Source organism: Cygnus olor, chromosome 12 (assembly GCF_009769625.2).
Source record: "Cygnus olor isolate bCygOlo1 chromosome 12, bCygOlo1.pri.v2, whole genome shotgun sequence".
Taxonomy (NCBI): domain Eukaryota; kingdom Metazoa; phylum Chordata; class Aves; order Anseriformes; family Anatidae; genus Cygnus; species Cygnus olor.
The window spans coordinates 19,082,698-19,107,350 of record NC_049180.1 but is presented as its reverse complement, the minus strand read 5'-3'; the positions used below and the strand labels follow the sequence as shown (position 1 = coordinate 19,107,350).

Sequence of the window (24,653 nt, the reverse complement as noted above, 5' to 3'; positions counted from 1 at the left end):
AATAGCTTTGAGATGTTCTTTTTTTATATATGCTGACATGCCATTGTGCTTTAGGTAATACTGCCAATTCTATTTGCAGTAATACTACTGTAATTCTAAAAAAGGGGAGAAAAATTGTAGATGGAACTAGATTGCCTTTATTTTAATTTGGTGTGGTAGTGATGCAACTTTTGTGTAACTCTTTGCGATGCTCTGATGCCAGATTAAGTGCCACTGTGGTTGCTATCCTGCCTTCTGCTTTCATTAGAAGAGTTTTGAAATAGTGTTTTTTTTTAAAGAAGTTTGAACACCTTATTAAAGGGAACTTACGAATCCTAGAAATGCTACCTTTCTAACCCACAGTTAAGTTAAATCTTGGCTATGTAAATTACCGATACTTTATTCAAGTACTTTAGCTTCTTATACGTGATTGTATAAGAGGCAGCTGCCTCAGATTATATTTTCACTGCTGATCTTGGGGCATATTGATTTGTCCCATAGTATCTCTCTTAAACTCTGTTGAGGTAATCTGTGGTCATGAAAATATTGAGAACTGAGACCTTGTCAGCACAGATAATGGTGATTAAATTTATGCAACACTTTCTTACTTTGCTAGGTATTTACTGCATACATTCAGTCTGGAATCTTGCAAGCTAGGTTGTTCTTGAGTGCACTAGAACACTAGGATGGTGCAAAGTGCTTGTGTGCGTCATGCACTAGTTCACAGCCCTAACTGGTCCCATGTTAGGTAAATCCTTAGTAAATAACAAGAACATGAGTAATAAAATGTCTTGACATGCTGAGTTAGCATCATTATATTTTATGATTGGCATTAACTTCACTAAAATATATCTTACAGAAGAATGCAGTTTCCTTAAAAAATAGGCCTTTTCTTGTTTTTGTTTTCTATCCCATTAGATATTCTAACATGGCTAGAGAAGCAGTTGAAAAAAAAGTGCTGCTGAATCACATTGGAGTCTCTATTTTCCAACACAGACTGCATACAAACAGGGTAATAGAAGAAGTGAGCCCTACTTATAATGCATGCTCAATTAAAAACGTCAAAACATACCCAGTCTTTTATGAGTTTTTATAAAATAATTATCTTCTAATATGTATAGTTACTAACAAGCAGTACATAAGCCTTAAGTCTTTAAGAAATATTTTTCCAAGCATGATTACAGGAAAATTCTTAATATGAAGATGGTACTTAACAGAACTGTCAATTCCAATGATAAATGATCATTTAACACACAATTCTTGTGCATTTAATACACAGAAAAACAATTATAATTCTTAATTAAAAGACCAGCATGTAAAAAAGCATTTTCTAATGTAGTTACTAATTTCCTTTAAGGAAACTTCTATATACATCTACATTCTCCAGAACTTGTGTAGAGCTGTATTGCAGATAAGTCTTTTTCAGGGGAAAAACTGTTTTGATTTTGAAAGTTGCTCTTTCAACAAGGTTAAATTAAGCTTGACTATGATTGTGGGTTGCATTGCATTAAGGAATTTATTTATTTTATCATCGTTACAGTGTAAAGCCAATAAAGGTCAATCCAGTGGTTGCACATGATGTAGGGGTTTGAGTCAATTTCTAAGTTGTCTTGTCATACCTCTCTTAATTTGTCTTATGCCAGGTGTGATTTATGGCCTGTTGGATATTCCAATTGTATTTTCTTGCATAATGTATACCTTTAATCTACAGCTTCTCAGAATTGCAACCTTGGTAGCCGTATAAAGAAGGTTAAAGTGTCAATAGACTCATAAACATGAGAACTTGCTTGAAAGCTGCATCTCAAACTTAAACAATACACCAGAAAACATTATTCCTTTCCAGACTATGCTGGCTGACTGTTCAGGTTATGTTAGAAACCTAAGGTAACCCATATTTTTTAAGGATGAATGGTATTACTCCAGATATTACCATTCTGTACATAACTCTCACGCAGTGCACAGTGTTTTATCAAAATGGACCTCTGTCCATGGTCTGCCTCAGCTTTCTTTGGTGCATGTAAATGGGACAAATGAATTATTTACAATCTTTCTAGCCATAGATATTACTATCTGATTCTTAATTTAAAAACATATGTGCACAGAAGCACAAGTCAAATGCTATAAAGATTCTGAGAGACAGGGATAAAATACATTGGATATGAAAGACTGCATATGTTCAGAGGCACCTCTGGTCCATTAAGCTGATGCCTCCAGGGACTGCTATAAATTACTGATTTTTAGCTAATCATTTTATCTTATTCATATGTAACATGAAAGAGGAATTTCCTTCACAGGAATGTAAATTATGATTTTAATTTCTTTCTTCCTTACCTCCCTCAGTCATAACGTGAAAGTATTTTAGAAATTCAAACTCTACAGTTGCAAGATAATTTCAATGTGCTTCCAAAGAGAGAGGATTGCATACATTCACTTCTTTGTTTGTCTCCCCTCCCACTCCCTATAAAATGGAATTCATTTGAAGAAAAACAAAATTGAGGAGGGAGAATGGGCGTGTGTTTGTTTTGTTTAGCAAAAAATCTTGAACACAATTGTATTAATGCATGTCTGCCAGTTGCTCTCAGTTTTACAAGTTTACAATATAAGGAACTCCAGTGTTGAAATTATTCCTTCACATAATCATGTGAGCAAAACTCCCTTGTGCTCAAGGCAGAATGCATGTATAAGTCCTATTAACATGGGCATGAAAGCTTACATGGGTAGGGGAAGAATTCTAAGTACTGAGCAATCCAGAACTTCCCATTTTACCCAGTTCCTCAATGACAGCCTCAGTAAGTTGACATCTATCATGCTAATGCTTGAAAAATAGAATTGGAGGATGAACTAAAATTTGAAATTTAATCTCAACATCTGAACAAGGAAAACTGTATTTAAATTTTATCAATTCTGTTTTGCAAAATTATGTCTTTCTTTAACTGAAGCCAAAGGAAAAGGTTCAGAGATGAAAATAGCAGTTAATACTCTTCTAAGAGGAGCTGGACACCTAGAATTCACGCTTACACCTTTTGAAAGATTTTTTTCCATAGTCTTGAGTTCATTTTCTATTAATTTACTTTAATTCACTCATTAAAATACTTCTCTGAAATGATGTGTCTCTAATATGATGGCACTGCTTTTGCGTGTCCAGATATAGCAGAGGACTAGAGAATTAACAAAAATAAAATTTTCTTCTGAAATATTGAAGTGTTACAAACTGAACTACCAGACTGTGCCTTGCTGTCTTCTGTATTAACTATTTCACTGCAATGTCTGTTTACAGTATGCTACCAAGACTAACTCCTGTATGTGAAGAGCCAGATCTCGTTTCTTTTGATATTGGCAGGTGAATCTGCCACTGACCTTATGTGACAAATTTTTTTTAATTTTTTTTTTAAATTCCAGTTTACAAGTAGATTGAAATAGTGAGCGTATGAGAACCTGATGAGCATTCTGAAATTCTAGTGAAAACTAGCAGTAGACTAATCATATCTTTAGAAACAATACTCAAGTTTTTAAGAAAATAACATAGAGTAAGATGCAAGCCATTCCAGGCTGTGTCAACATACATTTAATCTGAGTTAGAGTGGAATCAAGTCACAGATTATTCTTCAAGTTTCCAGGTTGCTGATGCAATCTGGATTGATGTTTCCAATTGATACTACGTGCTACATCAAAAATCTTAAGGAAAAGGTCTTGATCTCGAGGATATGAAAGACTGGCACCAGTGAATTGATAAGTTTTGTATAGGGCAACTAGACTATATTTTGACACAACACAAAATTGAACATAAAATTGAAGAATTACTGGAAAGCAGTTTTCCAGAGTAAAATAAATTTGTCAGAACAATTGAGAAAAGTACACTTGTTAGACACTAATGTATGAACTCTGAGTGGCAGACCACCCTCAGTGCACAGCACTCTGTACTTCTGAAACTGCTTTGTTGAAGTTCAATAAGCCTGGAGATTAACTGCTTTTAAGTTGGTATGTCACTGGTGATTCATTTTGAGTTTTAGCCCAAGTTAAACAGTATTTCATGTGTTATCAGTTTTTCACTCATTTGAGTTGTCTTTCAAAGTCTCATTGCTTTTCTTTAATCACACTTTAAAGCAGCTGCACTGTAACATATTGTGAAGGAAACAAACTTATAGTGTGGCAGCCTTTTGTTTTCTTCTCCTCTTCTTCCACCCACCATTTAAGTTACCTTACCCCAGGGAAATCTCTAAAACATGTACAGCTGGTTCTGCATCATATCCATCCAGCCACAGAGGCTTGCTGATACTTTGTCATTCAGCTCAGGAAGCATCCTCAGAGGAAGATGTTTGAGCTCAGTAGAGCTCAGAACCTGGGTTTTTGGTAGCTGACTGGGTTACATAATAACTTGCCTGTCCATTGCAAAGGTAGCAAACCTCACCATTAGCCTAGATAGGAGTGCAGGGGAGGAGGCAGCTGTTGTCAGTGTTGGTACCAGTTAAAGAAAAAAGGGTAGAAGAAATTTGTGGCTACGGTCAGCCTGCCAGGTAGGAGGTGGAGAAGGAGCACAGTAGTAGTAGCAGCTGAAACAGTATCAGTCTGATGTGCAGGACCTGGGAGCAACAGAGGCCTTTCACTGAAGATGGGACAAAGACACTTACTAAGGCTTTGCAGTAAAAGCTATGTCTAATGAGATTTCACCAAAGTGAGCATGTTGTGTTTTGCACATGTGTTCATCATGCAATCCTGATGTACTAATCATTTTTCAGATGATTTCATACACGAGTTAGATCCTTCTGAGGGAGGACAATGATGGAAGCCATAGCAATGTCATTAATACAGAAAGCACATGGACATAATATAATTATTAAAGGATATTCCTTCAAGTCATGGTAAAAAGTCCTTGCAACACTCTACAACTAACATCCTTAGTTCATATATTTTTTAAATAGGTAAGTCTGCTTTTCTTATGTTTTTCCAGTCCAAAAATAACAATAATATTAATAATAATGCAATTACAGAAAAGATGACAGAGAAGAAAGTACCTATCTCTTAAAATGATTGTATTCAAGTTGGATCATATTTGTGAGAAATTACACATGGCTCTATGAAGCATCTACTGGGGACTGTTAGGCTGCAAGTATTAGGAAAGTTCTTTGAACAATACTGTTTTCTGGAGAAAATGAGCATGAGAGACAGGTTTAAAATGACTTCTTTTGTATCCAAGTGAAGTTATATTGGATAAGGACAAGTTTTATGACAATATAAACAGCTCTGGTGTTTAAAAAATAAGTTTAGTCAATTAAAACATGCTGCTTTTCACAGGTAGGTTGTCTAGATATTGGTCTTAGTTTCTTGCTGTGGTTCATAAATCTGGCACCAGTGGGTTTTTCTTTCTTTTTTTTTTTTTTTTTTTCTCATTCTGAACAAGAACAATGCAACCCAGTAATCCACAATAACATCCTATGCAGAACATCTATTATGAACTGTGCTCTGCTAACAGCACCTGGGAAAGCTAGGATCTCCATGCTTGGCATAGGTTATGTACCAGGACTCTTGCAGACACTCAGGGGGTTTTGTGTATGAATGAATGAGTTGCTCGAATGGTTTCACTGACATCTGCCATTTAATAGAGTTTTTAGATGTGTAACACAGTGATTTATTAGGTATAAATCAAAACTGTCTGAGGAAGATAATGAGAATTGTAGGAAGTGAAGTAGTAACAGATTTTGTGCTTGTAAGTTAAAAACACAGGGGAAAAAATATGGTCTGTAGATGTAGATTTCATACCAAAACTGGAAGGAAGAGCTATTAAAAAGTTTTAAGTGCAGTGACCCCAAATGAGTAAGAATTACCTAGTGCCTGTCATCTCTTCTAAAAGATTGTCGTTGCTTTGTTGTGCTGCCTAAAGCAGTGTAAAGCGCGCAGATCTGATGTCCATATTGACACATTCCTTACCTGTCTGCTGCAAGGATATACAGCTGCTTCCCTCCCTCTTCAGATTCCTTTTGCTGTCTACTGCTGTGAGTGCTGCTGATTGCAGAGGGAAGATTAAACTGCCAGAATCATACCACAACATATATAACTTGTCACTTCAGTGACAGTTTCAGGCCTCCTGTTACTGCAAGTTTAATTTATACGGATTTAATTTATAGGAATCTAGTCTAAAAAATGCATTTTTAGAAAGAAAGAAGACTGAAAAGGTCACTAGACAAAAACTTCCTTTTCAATGCATCATAGATTAACAAGTATGTAAACTTAGAAAGAAATGGAGCTATATTAAGAACAAGTTTTGTAACAGAAGCTTGTATATTTTTCCAGAGTTAAATGAACAGGACAAAGACATCAGGCAAACTTTCTTCCATCAAATTCAATTCAGTTGTACTACAATGAGGCCAGAGCTTTGGCTGGTGCTCTGCTGAGCACAGTACATGGCCCTGATGCATGGAATTCAAAAATTGTAAAAACTTCATATGATAGTCTATGAAATATTTTAGTTCTATTTTATGAATATGGTCATAGAAACCTAGAAGTAAAGTCAGGCCTCACATTTTGATTGTGTGGTAAATGAAAGGAGGTGAAAAATGATCTTCACAGGGTGTGCTTCTCTTCCCCTGAGGGAAAGAGAAGAATCAAATGGTATTTTCATCCCCTTATTGTCCCATTAGTGGAAGAACACTAATGCTGAGAGAAGACATGATGAGCCCTGCTTGCCTGGAAATGGCTGAAGACCTACCTGTGAATGGGAATTCCTTGTTTGGCTGTGCTTGTGTGTGTGGCTTTTGATTCATATAGTAAACTGTCTTTATTTCAACCCGTGAGTTCTTGTGCTTTGACCTTTCCAATTCTCTTTCCCCTTCCCACCTGGGGAGAGTAAGTAGCTCTGTGGTACCTAGTTGCCTGCCAGGGTTAAACTACAACAGTAACCTGAAAAGTTAATGAGGTAAGTTTGCTCAACTCTGACTTGTAAACATTAAAATGCAGAGTGTATGTCCAGTACTAATGTGTTTATGGGAACTATATGTATAAGCAATATCATAATTCTATTCTTCGGGGTTTTGGTGCATGACAGCTCCATCTGTATGCCGCATTTTATTATACTTCAGTAGTATCGTATCAGTAGCAGTCAAATGGTGGAAATGATGCTTATAAAACAGTTCAGTATCACTTACTACAAACCAAGTCCAATACTGTCAAATGGATTAGTAGTGATTGTAGTGACTGTTGTGGTTACACAAGCAGGTGGTCTGTCCAAGTCAGAAAAGATCCCATGACAGAAATGTATTCTATATAGAGCAGGACCAGCTAGGCTACATAAGAGCCTTCTCACCATTTCAGTACAGCATCTGCCCAAACTTAAGGAGCCTTATTGCAGGATTTTTAGTGGTCCTAAAGAGAGAAGCCATGAGCCAGTTTGTCTGTTAAGGATCATCTTCTGGGAATCATGTTTAGAAAGGGAGCACGTCCTCTCAAACAGTCATGTTTCAACTCTCATGGGTAAATGATTGGGAAGTGCGGGCATTGCTGGCTTGGCATAAACAGATAAAGCACTGTTAAAGCTTGGAAAAGGTAATCGGGATCTTAACATGTCTCTGTCCGCTGCTGTAGCCACAAGACAAATCTTTCTCTTATTTCATCTTTATTACTACAAATGCTTGACATATGGTGAAGTTTACAGAAAAGCAATCAAGTATCCTCAAGATACTAATTACTTTAGCAAGAGTCCAATTTAAGTATATATTTTGTAATTTTTTGAAAAACGAGAGGTAAAAAAAAAAAGCCAATAGAAATTTGAAAGGCCCAAATGAATTCTTCTCATCTGTTCAACTGCTGAATACTATGTATTGTCTATTGTTCTGAGGTTTCTTAAGGAATCTCTTTTAGCTTTTATCTTCAAAAATTGTCTAACTTTGCAGATTTCAAGGCTGGGATGACTTGCGAGGCTAATTTTTTTTGTTTGTTTGTTTTTTGTGATTTATCCCATTTCACCAAAGTACACCTTTTTTTTTTTTTCCTGCAGTTCACCATCAGGAAATGCCATCAGGAGTTACAATTTGAATATTTTCACTTTTATACACCTTAAAATTTTACTTGTAACTGAATTTTAAGACTTTTCTCACCAAGTCACACATTTCTCTGTATTGTCTATATTGCATTCTCTTGGCCAAGTATTTTTCCAGAACTGGGTAGGGTGTTCTAGAGGGATTCCTCATGGTGAAAGTGCAAGGTGAGAAATGTGGGCTGTAGGGCAGTAGTAAATATGTGCATCATTAAAGGATATTTTCTCTTATGCCTTTTAATTTGTTTCACCTTTTCAGTAAGTGCACCTTACTTCTGGTGCAAGAAAAAAAAATAATGTTGGCAGTTCTGTGGGTTTTTTTGTAGTTGTTGGTGGTTTTTTTTGTCTTTTAAGTGAGATATTTGTATATTTCAACATGGATCAGGTTATTAGAACTGTTGATTCATTCCAGCTGGGTAAACTTTCTTATTCTTAAAAGTTCTGGACACTTTCTTATTAGAAAATGTGAATAAGAATTAACTGAACAGCCACTTCTAGAGAAGCTAATAAAAATGAAATAAGCTTCCTATCAGAAAATAAAATTGCCTTTTATTAGAACTATATTGCAATATGTGTGTGGTAAGTGCAAGAAAAATAGTGTACAATGTTCTGAATAATAACTGTAGATGTTTGAAGTGTGGATGTGGCACTTAGGGACGTGGTTTAGTGGTAGACTTGGTAGTGTTAGGTTGATGGTTGGACTTGATGATCCTAAGGGTCTTCCCCAACCTAAATTCTGTGATTCTGGGGGATATAAGCAGTGGAGTGTTTACTCGACACCTATGCAGATAAAATATCCCAGAACAATGACAAGGTTTTAGGTGCAAGTCTGTTCACAATGTATGTGTGCTTTTATAGGTTGTGTTTGGACATGTTTGTATGGATCTGAACTTCTTGAAGAAATTATAAAATCAATGCTACATCTGTACTTATTCTGTAAATTAAATGACTTTTTTGATTGTACTCCTTTTTAACTGTCAAAAAGGGGAATGTTTTAATGAAATGTACACAGAATGAATTTTATCATGCATGAAATGGATCTCATTTAGCAACTTACAAAGATATTTTTCCTTGTAGAAAATGAGCATTTTCATTTTGGTGCACATTAGTATCTAAAATTATGGTATCATTCACTGGGTACTTGGTTTTTTTTGTCACTTTTGTTTTTAGATGGCCTGTATAGGTTATTATTTCAATGAAAAATTCAAGAGGCTGTGGCACAGAGACAAACATAACTCATTCAGTAAATGTCTGGTGTTAGAGAGGTAACTGAAACAAATTAATTTAAACTGCATTGTAAGTGGCCTGTCTTTTAATTTCCAAAAGAGTGAAGTGTACTGTAAGAGTCAGGGGTTTGTTGCTTTAATCTCTCTTGATAATGATTCTAATTAGTGTTGCGATAATTAGATACAGATGGTTTGCAGGTGGGGAATGCTAGGCTTCATCTTTTCTAAATTGCTCAACGTGTCACCTGCTTCACAAATGAAGAAACTCTGTAGGGCCCTGACCAAAAGCCTGTTGATGTAACTGAAAGGCTCTACATGATTTCATGGGCATTTAGAGAAAACCATAAATTCCACTGTGCTTCTTGAGATTACTATCTATTCTGAGCAACTGGCATAATGGTGCAAATGTTATGTATGCAAGCATTGTCTTGAGGACAAATGGTATTCAATGTGATCTGTGTTTATCAGATCTTGCTCGAATTGTACCCCCTGAGTGGACTTGGCCCATCGATCTAGCCTATCCAAATCCCTCTGCAAAGCCTTGCTTTCCTCAAGCAGATGAAGCAATTCATTAGTCTAGTGGCTGTTTCAGTGTGGCCTTTAAAATTCAGTGGTTACGTTGTTTCTTGCTAGTGTGTGCTGGCAGGACCTAGGTCTTTGGCAGTGAAATGACTCCATGGTACCAGGAACAAATATAAAACCAAGGTTCTTACTTGGATTACTAAGCCTTTATGATTAAGTAATTCCAGTACCCTGTGAAGACGTAGAATGTGGAAGACCTGTCTTCTTGCTTGTACCCTTAGGAACTGCAGTATAGAACAATACAAACCATTCTTACCAGAACTTAAAAGAGAGTGCAGCTCAAGAAATGCATCTCAGTACATCTGTTGGGTTTATACAGAGATACATGAGCATACAATAATTTGTTGATGCTTACACATGAGCATTTGATAAACAATTTGTAGTTATAATTGGTTTATGTACAATCCTAGTGTTGAGTTTCTGTGCTAAGTTATTTCTTTGTCTTCCCGAATTTTATCTGAAACAATGAAACTACACAAATAGGGATACTGCTACTTTTCATGTTTTGTGAGAGCCACTTGTTACTTTCTGATCTTAAATGTGCAAGAGTGTTGAGTCCTTTCAGACTTAATATGTGAACTGAAACTATCTTACTTCTGATGGTTCATATTTTTAATATTGCAAAGCACTTTTGTCCTTGTTTGTGGTTTTATATGGGAGATAATTCCACCCTTGTTACAAGCTTGAAATGCTAACGTACTATTGTCACAGGGTAGTTGGATCCAAGGAGAGTCTTGCCCCAAAGTAGTGTTTCTTCCAAAAGGCAAAATCCCAACAGATGGACTTATCATTAGGTATTCATATCATGTCCACCAGGACTGTAACCTTTGAGTTGAGAATGAAATTCAATTCTAGCTGCAGATAATTTCTTCCTCACAAGGCAGAACTGTGAGATCAAATATCGGAAATCAAAACTTGTCAGATACTTTTCCTCCCTGTATCTTTCCTTCTGCCCTCTTGGCTGTCACAAATACCATGAAATTATGTAAATTCAGTTGCATTTACACAATCTCATATAAATCAAACATATTAAAAATTTCAAAAGCTTAAATAATGCCAGGTATTATTACAATCTAAATAATAGGGAAGCCTTAATCTTGTTCCTCGCTTACCAAGAACATTGCTGGGCTCGTATGGGACTTTATCTTTTGGTTATCCTGTTAAAATATAAATTCTGTAAGCTTTGACTGTCTTAGGTGTAGCTATGGTGGATACATCACTGTGACCATGATGTAATGTAGTTCTTCCCAGGTTAGCCTGCTTTGGAGTGTGTATATTTTACTTGTCTTTCTCATCTTAATTATTGCAGCCAGAAACTCACTGTGAGCTATTTGAATATTTGTTCAGCATCTTGAAACAATTCGTAGATTGCACTGGTCCTGCAGCTGCTTTGCTACTGGTGTCTAAGCAACCCAGTTTAAAAGTAGCTTGGGTGGACATTCTACTGTGGCATAGTCACAGAAGACAGCCTTGTAACCACTCAATTAAACATTCCGTTTAACAAATCTTTCAACTTATCAATGTGTTTCTTATTGTTGTGTTCTTAAATAGCAGGGATATTCTAGGCTTAAGTAGATGGAAGGTTTGGGCTTTTAAATAAAGATTCAGCATTTCTTCTTGTAGGACAAATGTCAGGTTACATTGTGGGTTTGTTTGCAACAAATTTCAAGGGGCAATTTCTTCATTCCTTTGATACAGACAAGACTAGTGTAATCTCCCTAGTTGGGGTCATATGTATTATTTGAGATGCAAATATTATAGATTTTTATAAATGCTGAAATATTTTTCTTATTCCTCCAAGCCTTAGTTAGTTTTTATTTTCTATTTATATTATCACCTGTTGTTTTCCATGTACTTCCTCATTTCTATTGAGTTCATTGAGCACATAGTACTATTCAAGGTCTTAGAAAACAAAAACAAAACTACCAACACCACCAAAAAGTTTAACTGTTTCTAAAGCATTCTGCACAATGTGATAATGTGGTCTAGAAAGATACCATTACTCTTGGAAAATTTAGAAGTTTAAAAGTAAGCATTAATTTGGCAGGAGTTGAAACCTAATCTATTTTATCCTGTTTTAAACTTCGCTGTGCAGCTGCCTGATCAGCTGTGGCCTGATGATCCCTGAGAGGCACACTGCTGTGTGATGGACCATATTTCCATCTTTTCCTTGACTCTTCTCATTCTCTTTAGAATGCTTTGTTCCGAAGGGACAGCGAGAGCTGTTCTTTTATTTTGGAGTGAATGTGCCTCTCTTTGGACTTCCACACAGGAAATGGACATTAGGGGATCTAACATAGTGATGTCAAGAAACCTGTAAACCTCCTAATTAGGCATGCCCTAAGTGTGAAACGATGAAATTTGGGGTTCTGTCCACCTCCAGGGAGCAGACAGATAGAGAAGCTGCTGTTTTGTCAGTTCATTATCACCCAGTGCACTGAATAGGAAAAATCTGTTGATGTCACCCGGTTGCTATAGCGATGCCGTCCTTGCTTATCACTGTTTCTCTGGCAACAATCCCTTACTTTCTGCTGTATTAACACTCTTTGTTGCTATAAAATTCCTTCATTGTGTTTTAGATATTTGCAGCTCATATCGGGTCAGACATTAGATGCAGACTTGGTGTCTTCCTAATGCTGAGGATTATTGGACTTTGTCATTTCACACTAATTTTGGTAGGCTTTGAAACTGGGGAGAAAAACAATTTAGGTGGCTATAGAGACATGGGGTAGAAGAGTTGTAGAAATGAAATTCCATTCTATAAGGCCTAGGATTTGTTTGAGAATTACCCCAGTTTGAAGTTAGAGATCTAGGAGTCCTTGTTAGAGTTTAATGCCTGGGTTCCCATTGGCTGCTCTCCCTCAAGAAGAAAAACCTTCCTTGGACTCGCTGGCTACACTCTCACTAATACAGTCCAGGATGAAATTGGATTTCTTTGCTGCAGGGGTGTGTTGCTTGCTGATGTTCAACTCGGTGTCCAACAGGACCCCCACCTTCTTTTCTTTCTTCAGAGCTGCTTCCCAGTCAGTCTCCAGCTATGTTATTGCACAGAGTTATTCCATTCTGTGTAAAAGATTGTATTTGGTTTTGTTGTACTTCATGAGGTTCTTGTCATCGTTTCTCCAGCCTGCCCAGGTTCTTCTCAGTAGCAGCCCTGCCCTCTGGTATATTGACTGCTCCCCCTACCTGGTGGTCATGAACATGTGCAGAGACTGCCCTTTGTACAGTCATCCAGGTTGTTAATGAAGGCATTAATAGATCCCTGAGAGAAGCCATTTGCTACTGGCTACTGGCTGCCAGCTGGACTTTATGCCTGGCACATTGAGCCTGGCAGTCTAGCCAGTTTTCCCCATATCTTATTGTCAATATACCCAACTGTTATGTCACCAATTTGGCGATAAGGAACTGTGTAGAAGGAGTATCTGAAGTTAAGATAAATGACTTTCACTGCCCTTGCCTTCCTTGTTCATAGCACCTGTCACCTCACTGTGCTAAGCAATGAATTTGATCAGACCCTTGGTAAATCCAGGTTAACTGCCCCAGTTATGTTCATTTTCATGTATTTAGAAATTACTTCTAAGAGGATTTGCTCTGTACCCCTTCCAGGGACTGAGGTTAGGCTGATTAGTCTGCAGTTAGCTCGTCTTCTACCCTTAGAGATGGGTAACAGGTCCTTCTACATGTAGAGCTTCTACCCTAGTTGTTACATCGATCATTTGCATTGACAAATTTTGTAGTACATTCCAAATAGCTTACGCCCAGCAGATACCAAGGTAGGTAAAATTGTCTGTTAGTACCAGGGCATGGGATTGTGAGGCTTTTTAGGACTGCTTTAAGATGTATAATAATATTTATACCCTAAAGGCCTTACCTTTTAGGGACAAACAATGTAACAGAACTAGAACAAAGAGAAGGTAGGATCAGTTTGTTTCTCCTCCAGTCTCTACTTACTTTTTGGTTACAGTGGAGGACCTTGTTCAAGTACTCATAGAAGGAGTTGGGGGTGAGGAAGGAAAATAAGTTATTCTTTTGAGTGTAAATAGAGTTAATACCAACCTAGAATTTTCAGAACAAGTTAAAGATGTTTTTTCCATAGGTATTAATTTGATAACAGTATTCCATAACTGAATATTAATATGAAATTATATTTATTCTTAATATTTAACAGATTTGGTAATTCAAGAAAAGGTAAAGATTTTTTGTTATTTTTTATATTGGCTATTTTGATTGTCTCTTCACAAATACCCTCTATTTTTTTATCACACAGTTATGGATGACTGACCTTTGTTAGCATTCCTGTTCATTTCAATGAAAATTGTCATTCAGTGTCCTACAGGTAGAATTAGGTTATACAATGTGTTATGTATTTGCAGAGACAGGCATTTTTATGTTCAAATAATGTAGTGCAATATTAACTGTTGAAGAAGAAAGGACTTTCTGAAGCTCTTAGTTACAACTCTTACATTAGCTCTTTTCAGATTTATGGATTGATGGATGCTGCATGTTTATGTCTTGTGTCAGCACTGGAGCAGTTTATCATGTAACACTTATCTCACTGAAGAGGAATATGCTCTCTTTACATTAGGTCATTTTTGAAACCCTTGCAAATAAAAAAAAGTACACTGAATTTATAAAGACAAATTTGAATGAGCTTCAAAATTGATTACTCCCTTTAGACAAAGTAACTTCTCTATCTTTTTTATTATTATTGCTGTCTGTGATGCTTGGGTATTCTGTCATTGTCTGTATAATCCTTAGGGCCTGAATAAAGGCCCTGTATAAAGAAAGTGATATGGGAGGAATCAACAAGGTTGATTATAGTGTGTTTGGTTTTTTTAATGGAATATATATTTGCTATCAGTGTATTTCCTGATATTGGTATATTTTGTTTTTGAGCTGAATTTTAGATTTCATGGAATTTAACTGCATTAGAATTCTTGTTCAAATAGGTAAGTAGCAGCTCAGGTTCTACAAAAATAAAGGTAACAAACCGCATCTTCACATAATGTTTTTGATGCTTTTGGTTTTTAAGGCCATAATGAGCATCTGAGCTCATTCAGCTACTTACTGGAGAGATCTATATCATTTTTATCTGCTTCAGTATGTCATGAGAAGAAGTGGACTGGATTTTTTCACATTTCATTACAGAATTAGAAATTTCCAAGAAACTAGTTAAATGCAGGTGGGGTAATTCCTGGTGACAATCTAATTTATTGTTTTAACTTCTTAGATATTCCTGCATTCTTGTCTCCTTTTCTGTTACTGGTTTTTCATCACTAATGTTGGATGAGATGTTTAGGATATGTTTGCATCCACTTGCAAGAGCTATTTTGTGTTATGTTTCAACTAGTAGTCTAAGCCTGTCTGGAGACAATTTCTTGTATTGCATGCTAGATGGTGTTCTGTTCAGGAAGGGTGCTTGGCACTGTGCTGAAGGGCTGTTAGTGAGAAAAGACTACAACTGTGGTCCTAGTATTTTCATATACCCATTTTCACCAGCAACGATCACTTATTTATTGGCCCCAGGCGATTTACCAGAGGAGACAGGGCAGCTCAATCCTGTCAAGTAAAACACTTAAAGTTGATGGCTTACCAAATGAAATAAGCTGTCACCCATGTCACGAGGAGCCCAGAGAGAAACAGAGGAGATATGTGAGTCGGAAACATTAATTGGAGGCTTGATGTCAAAGGAAATGTAAGATTAGGCCAAGGAGAATGATCTCTGGTTTCCAGGGTTTGTCTTTTTTTTTTTTTTTTTTTCCCTCCCATCATCTAACTGTTGCTTGTTACATTTTGTGACCCTTGTGTATTAGTCATTGCTCTTGAGAGGAGATGAGATGGGAAAGGAAATAATAGCTGAGAAGCAATCAGAAGTTACAGTTCTAAATAGCAATCTTGACAGTTTCTCAATAAAAGGTAATTCAACAAATTACCAACGCTTCCTGATCAGAGCACTGTTCATAATGCAACAGATGAGCGACTTCAGGCTTGCAGGCTAGTGATCAGCTTCCAGTGCATAATGGTCTTTGTAATTTGGTATACATCTGCTCTGTTACATTGCTAATCACAAGTTATCCCATGTCTGTTCAGTTCCTTGTCCTGTGGCAAGACTTCTGAATGTAAACAACATCTTACAGGAGAACTAAATGAACCAATCACTGCTCTACTACCTCCATTCTTACCATGTGGGATTAAAAGTTGTAGTAGAGAATTTAAGTTATAGGTAAAAACATAATTTATAACTGTATTTTAATTAATTACATGTTATCAGAAATGTCTGGTTTACTTATTTGAGCAGTGGTAATATTGGTAATAGTTAAGCAAATTTATTATCATATAAATATACAAGTTCTTCTGTTGTTCAGTATTCCTGCCGTGTTTTGCACGTTGTCTGAGCATATCTTCATATACCACCCTTGTCTATATTCCTGCCCCATCAGTTGGTAGTTGGTCTTTGTGTAGAAAATCTTGGGTTGATGTTTTGGAAAACACTTCTGCCAGGTAGCTCCTTGCTGTTAAGTTAGCCAAGTGGTTTTCATAGGCTTGCTTTATAACCAGCGTAGAAGATGGAGAAGATCTTTCGAATGGTGACTAAGAACTTGGTTCAGGCTTCCTCTCTGGAGGATCCTCTGATCCCATGAATACTGCAGGATTCTAGGGAGACTGGCTAGCCAAATAAAGTGCCTAAATAGTGTAATGGGAGTATTTTCTTTTATATTGCATGTAAGGCCTGAAAGCATCTTAAAACCTCACTTGGCTGTGGGAACAGCCTCTGAAATGTGGATGAGATCTCTCTGGTGAAAGGAAATGGAGGTGTGAAATATGCTTGCTGTCTGGGGATATAGCCAGTGGTGAATGATGTATGCAACTCATACCTTTTTTCCCAAAGTAATTGGACTGTTGTCCAGAATGCATATTCTGGTTATCTGAATTAACGACTGTGTTCCTCAAGGCAGAAGAATTGCATTCCACAATTAGTTACTCATGCCTTCCATGTATTTTCCAGCTGTTAGGTTGAGACAGATGAATTTTTAGTTGCTCTGTATAAATACAGCCAAATTACAATGTCTGAGAATGCTGTAGTGAGACACCAACATGACAGTCACTGTGTATTTTAGACCATATCATGCTATTCCTGTTACTTTAAATCTGTAGTTAAAGAAACAAAATCACAACATACCTGTTGAAATAAATGAGTTGTGTGATTCCACTTTAATTCTGTGACACCTGAAGTCAAGACAACTAATTTCTGGCACATCCCATACAGAGTTTGTGCATCTGCTATTTAAAATGTTTGGATGAGACTGCATATAGAAAGTTTAGTAGTGTTGCTTTTTAATACATGCATCAAATCTGGTTTTAAAAAAAAAAGGGGGGAAATTAAAAAGCAGAAAAAGGAAAGTTACCGTAGATAAATTGTCAAGTCTTTCCACTAAGTAACCAAGAAATATATTAAAAATGCTAGATTTGCTGATGGAAATATGGGTGTCTTCAGACAATAAGAATAGCTAGAATGTAAAGTAAATCAAATATTTTCAAAAGTCATAGGAATAATCATTGAACACTTTGAAGTTTGTGGGACAAAGATAGTGTTCAAAATTTGTCTGTAAACTTAAGCATGTATTTTTGTCAGTGTGCTAATTCTAAAAGAATATTTCCGATCAAAATAAGACCTTAAAATTATGTAGTCTTGGTTCTTGTTTACATTAAGCTGTTCAGTTAGTGTGAATGCAAGTACTATGGAGTGATCTATTTAGAGATAGAATTCAAAATCATCACTAAAAACTTTGTATATTATGCTTGTGGTCAGCTCTTCATTGATTGGGTTAATTTGGGAGATCAATAAGGGCATTAATCAAGAGCATACTACTTTCTTCCAAATCAGTCTTGCTGTACAAGTAGTCCCAATCTATGACCACTCAAATCTCCGTACAATGGTGCAGTGCCAGAATTGCACAACATAAGAAAGGCTGTGTTAGCCAATTCAGGAATTTGTCTTCCATCTGAGTATTCACCTACGTACAGTGGCATGTCTACCAATTACTGATCATTACTGTCACTGATTATCTCTCTCTGCTATTGATGTAACGACATTTCTGTAATATCTTAAATCTTTTAAAAACAAACAAACAAAAAAAGACCAATCCAACAACAAAAAGTTTTTCGTTGGCCTCATCCTGTGGCAGATCTTAAGTTTGATAGTGTATTTGGTTTGAAATCTTACAGGACTTTCTAAACTAGTTTCAGTTCTATTTGTATCACTTCTAAAACTTTGTATTCAGTCTTTTTTATGGTAAAGGTCTAAATTGAAAAAGAATACCTTTCATCTATATGCATATGCTCTGTGTGTTCTTTGGTGGTTGTCTATATGCATGTGTGCTCCATGGTGCAGTGGAGAATTCAGAGAATAACTCAAAGGAGGATTAAAAATTAAAAATTAAAAAAAAAAAAAAAAAACACTTCTGTTTTTGTGCTGAACCTCCCATGTAGCAGGAACTTGCTTTTAAAACTATTGAAGTATTTTAACTTAGATTCAAGTTTGATCACTTGAATGGGTTTTGTTTCAAATCTTGTTGCTGACCTGCTGTTTCAATTTAGCACATAATCTAAAATGTTGCTTAGAAAATACAGCAGTTTTCCATCTGCTGCTCTCATAACAGACTTTATAGTTCCATCACCTACTTAATATCTTCTAGAGAAAAGTAGTTGCCTGCAATCTTTTCTGTTGCCAATGTTTTCCAAAGAATCTGCTTGGGTTTCTTCTTCTATTAGGATTTATAAGAAATGGGAAATTATCTCCAATTTTGTGGTCATTGCCATTTTCAAATCTATGTACTAGTCAAGGAAATGTAATGTTGAATGCTTCTTGTTACCAAATAGATCCTGATAGGAATCCCTGTTGAGGAAAAGTAATGTGTTCATATACAAAATGCTCTTATATAGAAGCAGGGGACCACAGGTTGTCAGCATATGAGACATGAATGCTTTATTGTGCTAATCTGAGCATGGTTTGCTCCTCTGAGGTTATTTATGTAATGGTGACCTACAACACCTGTTCTATGTTACTGCTTCTCTTATCAGCTTTAGTATGATCTTTGAACAGCATTGATTTATAAAAATGTCAATGAAGTATTTTTTGTAGCTTAGCAAATGTTAAACTCATTCAATTTTGACTTTTTTGATAGGTTCTTCACCTTTCTGAAAAATTATTTTAACCTACTTGTTTAGATAATTTTTACAAGTAGTTTGACAAACTTGGTAATAATCTCTGGTGGTTCAATGTAACAGCAGCCGTATGGAACTATAATTTCCAAATCCCACAGATCTTGTTCAGTTTATGCTATGTTGGATTATATGTCAAAATTGTTTTCATGCCATCTGTAAGAGTTATTACTTTTTGAATTATTTTATTGTCATTTTACTGTAGTTTTCAGTGTCGAGAGATTCTTTTTTCTCATTAGTTACCAGCACTTGATTTCTTGAATGTCCTATACAGCTTAATTTTTTTTCGCGCATTTCTTTTCTTATAGGTCAGGACCTAGGAAATTCTTGAGAAATTATAGTAACTCTAAAGATGTAGTAACATGCATGTTAATGTGGTAAAAACCAGCAATTTATTCAGTTTAGCTTCAGCACTTGAGTGTGGTTTTGCTTTGCCTTGCTGTGATACAGCAAGATCCCTTCCATTTCAGGTGTAATTGCTTGGCCTTTCCCACTGCAAAAGTCTCCTGAGGACATTTTATATACTGTCACAATGACCATGCTGAAGACGAGAAATGCAAGGAGAAAAGGAAGAGAAGAATCCTTAAAACGAATAGAAGTTAACTGTCTTAAACACTTTTGGGGTGGGCACAAAAATAGAGCACTTTGCAGAGCCAAACAGGTGGCACTGTTACTTTTGTAGCCCCCACTTTTGTTTTATTAGTACAATCTTTTTTTGCCCTCCTTGTACATGAATGTCTGTAGTCACCCACTGGAGTGCCTCACTGCCTTCGCAGCCTGTCCCACTGCTTCCTGTATGCACAAACCTGTTACAGTGGTTTGAGCTCGGTTGCCATTTTTCAGACTAAGTCTTCTCCGTGGAACTGCTGCAGGTTATGCAGTTATTTCAGAATACTTTTTGAAGGGGAAAAGTGGGAAAAATCAAAACAAAATCTCAAGTGGTTGTTTAGCAAGATAATTCTTGATTCATGGTCAAAACTCTTTTGTCCTTTTTTTTTGTTTGCCCTTCCTTCAAATGGTATGTATTTTTCTTCTGTTTTCTTTCCATTTCACTATCCTTCTCTCATAAAAGCTCCATTGAAAAAAAAAAAAAAGAAAAAAAAAGAAAAAAGCACATCAGCATATGAAGTAAGCAGTAAATTGCAGAACTAATTAAAGACTTTCATAGTCCTTTAGCTTGTATTATATTCTTTTTCTCTTCCATATCCCTGTGTTTTTTATTTTTTTCTATTCAGAGTATTAACCACATTCTTAAAGGGGCTACTTCTTCATGGTTTTACAGTATTTGATACTGTGGGTGGGGGGTGTCTCATGTCAGTGACTGCTGTGAGATGCAGTTCTTAACACAAAAAATAAAATCCATATTCTGGACTGTATGTTATTCTTATCCTTTATTTTTCTGATTAATTTTTTTTCAAGGAAGCAACTAAAAGCATGGGTCAAATATGTGTGAAAAGATTGAAAATAAAATAGAATTTTAAAACTAATCTCTGCATACAATTTACCTCACTGGGACATCTTGCTCAGTTAGGTTTTAATAACTCTTTCCACTTTTGCTGGTAGATCTGCCATTCACTGTTGATCTGTTGAGCCTTGATAGTACTGTTGATAGCATCACTGTTAGTGCTGATGTTTTGGGACTTGGGAGAGCTGGGGGTAGTTTGTATGTTTAAATTTGTAGGTCTTTTCCTTGCTTGTCAGCTGTAATTTAAAGGTACTACTTCAAGCTATAGCTGTAAGACAAACCATGTTTGGATGACTTATTTTTCTATTGCAGCATATACAAAGTGTTGGCTGTTCTGTAGGGATTCAGACTTGTTGTTTGTATACTTCAAATTACATTTAGAAAAGTATATTTACAGAGGTAATATGTGGATGCAATTTTAGGTTCTGATATAGATATTACTAGATATACTAATAGTAGTTTCGATGGCATGTAAATCAGCAAAACAAAAGTCCATGGTTGCGAGGAGAAGCTACTTGCCTACTGCCAGAATTACTGAAGAATACCAACGTAGTTTATAGGTAATAAAATTACATCCATTGAAGATTTGACACCTGGAGGCACCGAAGCCTGTCTAGTAGTCTTACTGGTTACATGCTAATTCTAAGATCAGTAGCCTCTGTCTTGGTTTCTTCCTGAACTTAAACTTTGTTCTGGAAGAAGATGAAGGCTATTTTCTAATTAAAATTCAAGCCTATGCACTACATGTCCTACTGCTTTACAAATTTGATTTCTGGGTAATCTTTACAGAATCATAGAATATCCCGAGTTGGAAGGGACCCACAGGAGCATTGACTCCAACTCCTGGCTCTACAGAGAATGGTCTAAAAATCAAACCTTCTGACAGCACTGTCCAAATGCTTCTTGAATTCCAGCAGGCTCTGACCACTGCCCTGGGCAGCCTGTCCCAGTGCCTGACCACCCTTTCAGTGCAGAACCTTTTCCTAACACCCACCCTGACCCTCCCCTGTCCCAGCTCCATGCTGTTCCCTTGGGTCCTGTCATTGTCCCCAGAGAGCAGAGCTCAGCACCTGCCCCTTTGCTCCCCTCCTGAGGAAGCTGCAGGCTGCAATGAGGTCCCTCCTCAGCCTCCTCTTCTGTGCGCAGAGAGCTTTTCTTCTTACATATGTAAAGTCAGGTTATTCAACTTAGCAAGCTATTTGTACTCTAATTGATAGAGTTTTATCCCACCTTATTGGAGACTGTACTGTATCGGAGACTGTTAATAGCTGTACATTTAGCCTGGCTTTTGTTAGAGCTTTCACTGTGTGGTAACTTGTAGAAGTATTACAACAAACTTGGTCTTAAAAATCAATACTTTGTTAGAAATATGAACTTAAAAACACTTTACAGATGCTTTCTGTATTTAGTCTTAATCTTACCATGCTGAAATAGTGTTTCCTGTGTTTAGACAGCTTGTTGATGAGGTGCTATCTCATAAGAGAAATCATCTTGATTCCCTTAACATTAGCATTGAAGAGGAAAGAACACTGTTTCCCTCTGCCAAATAGGGTTTTATATTTTAGCAAGATAAGATAACTTTTGATCTAATTCTTTGCTCTGTAAGGTCACTGTATCACCCAGGGCTACTTTTTTCAGACAAATGAAAAGCATATATTTGAGGAATTCTTGAGAAATCTTGACCTATAGGTCCAAATGGGGTGCATCAGAGTGCTGAGAGAAGTGTCTGATGTTCTTGTGAGGCTGTTCACTGTTACAGTTGCTGAGTTGCAGGTTTTGGGGGAGGTTGGAGAGTGGGAGAGTCTGGATCGTGTTTCCCAGAGAGGTTTTTGAATCTGTGCCTTGAAGTCGTAAAAACACAGCATTAAGGAGAACTCGTGTTTCAGAATTTTAGGATCTTGACTAACATGCTTTCCTCTAATTTTGAGAACCTTGCTAATGTTTCTCCTTCTCTGGCTTTGGATCAGATAGCTATTTCTCACTATTTCTCAGATCTTCAAACTATTGATTTAAAAATGACTACAGGTCATACGCCTGGATGAACGTGGCAACTGAATGTGTTACAGATTGACGGCTGTCATCACTGTTCACTCTCATTTCCTCCTATGATGCCAAGAGTTCCTGGGGCTCTGTTACAATGCATGACCTCAGGGATTCCCTATCTTTTTGTATTTTGTAAGGTTTCCTTCCTTTTTCTTTGTATTTTCTCTGCTCTGAAACTATATTCACAATATCTTTAAATATTTTTTTTTTTTTTTTTTTTTTTTTTACTTTTAGAGGATTATCATTGGTGTTGCTGTCTAAAATCTTACCTGCAGCTGTATATTCATACTGTTTACTAAGCTCTTGTAATTCTTTGTGTTTTTCTCATCTAGGCAAATGTTTCATGCTCATTGCAGAATGAAGGAGCTAACCTACAATTGGTCAATTTGGGGAAAAAATGCCTGAGGCAGTACAAAAAAAAATGTTTTGAGATTGAAAGCCAACTTTACTAAGGAATTTGATGTTACAGTTTACCGTGCAATGTTTCTGTACCATGACATAGTGCAGAAGGCATTAAGGATGTAAGATACATATTTTAAAGTGAATCTGCAATAGATTTTAAATCATATTAGGAAATGGAGGAAATTCACCCGTTGTATGTATGTATAGTAGGGCAGAGAAACATTCACACTGCTTTTTTCAATTAAATGCTTCAAGTTTTACATTGATCTTGTCGGATGCATAACTGCTGAGTAGTCTCCTAGTACTGCTATGTGGGAAAACCCAATGAAATTATGGAAGGTTCATTGAATTGAAAGGGTGATTTTTTAATAATCTGAAAAGCTGCTGTGTAAAGGGAATATTTATTAAGCTATTGTAGTGTTGCCCTTCTATATTAGAGCACTGAAGTGAAGTCGACCATGGTGTGGATATTTATTTATGCATTGTGTATCCTTGGATCTGTATCTTCTTACTCCCTGGGGACTTGCTAAATGTCTTCAAAATCCTTGCAACTTCCCCCAGTATTTTGTTGTTTTTTTCTTCTTTCCTCTCCTGTCATTCATTCTTATCCACTTAGCCAGATGTCTCCGGAGATGGCTAAACAGTTCATAGACCCTTCAGATACATGGTACCGTTATGTGATGGTGTCAGTTCTGCATTAGTAGTATAATGAAAGCAAGGAAGAATGGCATGAAACACAGGTAGGAAATTGGTATATATGCTGTTACAGATGTGATTCCAAATAATGACGCTTCAAATTTAAACGTTTGCCATGCCACTGAGCTGCTGTTTTGTGGGTCTCTGTGGGTACTGCTCCCTTAGGGATTTGTTGAGGCTCTTGAAGTAACTGAGGATAATTCTTAACACTGCTTGGGTTCATTTACATTAGTACCACTTCATGCAGGATGTTTCTACTACTCAAAAAGAAACTGAACTTGGGTGACTGTGACTTCATTAAAACTCCTAAAACTGGCTGAATGCCACATCTCCTGAACTTCAGCAGAAATTCATTGCAAGAAATGAGAGAGGCATAGGTTCCCATTTGCCTGCAGCATGAAAGCCTCCTTCTGCCAAACCAATGTGTTTTGTTATATTAAAAAACACTGCTCCTGCTGTGTCGTTTTATGCCAAATGTTCCCTGTGGTTGGGCATGCGGGCTGTAACTACCTTCTGACAATTGCATCAGAGCAAATGAGCTGTGACACTGCTTGCCTATTTTTAAATAAGCTCAATGTTGTCCATCTAATGAAGTGCTAAAGCATACTGTGCCTGGGGGAAATGCAGGCTTTGCATGAGGAGTAGTTAGGAAGAAGTTCTTGTTTTAAAAACACAAACAAAACAGAAGTATGATTTCTCAATGTTGTAATAAGCAGCTACCGTTTAACTTGAGCCAATCCTGAGTTGCTGATCTTTAGTCAGAACAGGTAGCATTGATAATCTTGGAGAATGCTGCACTGACTGTGCTAAACGTGTTAGCTGCATTTAGGGAGCACTTCTTGAAGTGCAAGCTTGGAACTTCTTGTACGTGGTGGTAACATTCCTTACCTTTGCAATGGGAATGTATGGCTGTGTATAGACAGTACAGTAATGAGTATACAAAGATTTGAAGATCATCACAATTTAAACTGAATCTATCTTGCTTGATTTACATTACATTCTGTTTAAGTGA

The 24,653-nt window shown here is 36.7% G+C and overlaps 1 long non-coding RNA gene across 2 annotated transcripts in view; it reads left to right on the top strand.

Annotated features, from left to right (window-relative positions):
- The window catches only part of LOC121076875, a 49,844-nt gene that overhangs the window by 3,971 nt on the left and 21,220 nt on the right, over positions 1–24,653 (top strand). The gene's annotated exons all lie outside the window — the stretch shown is intronic.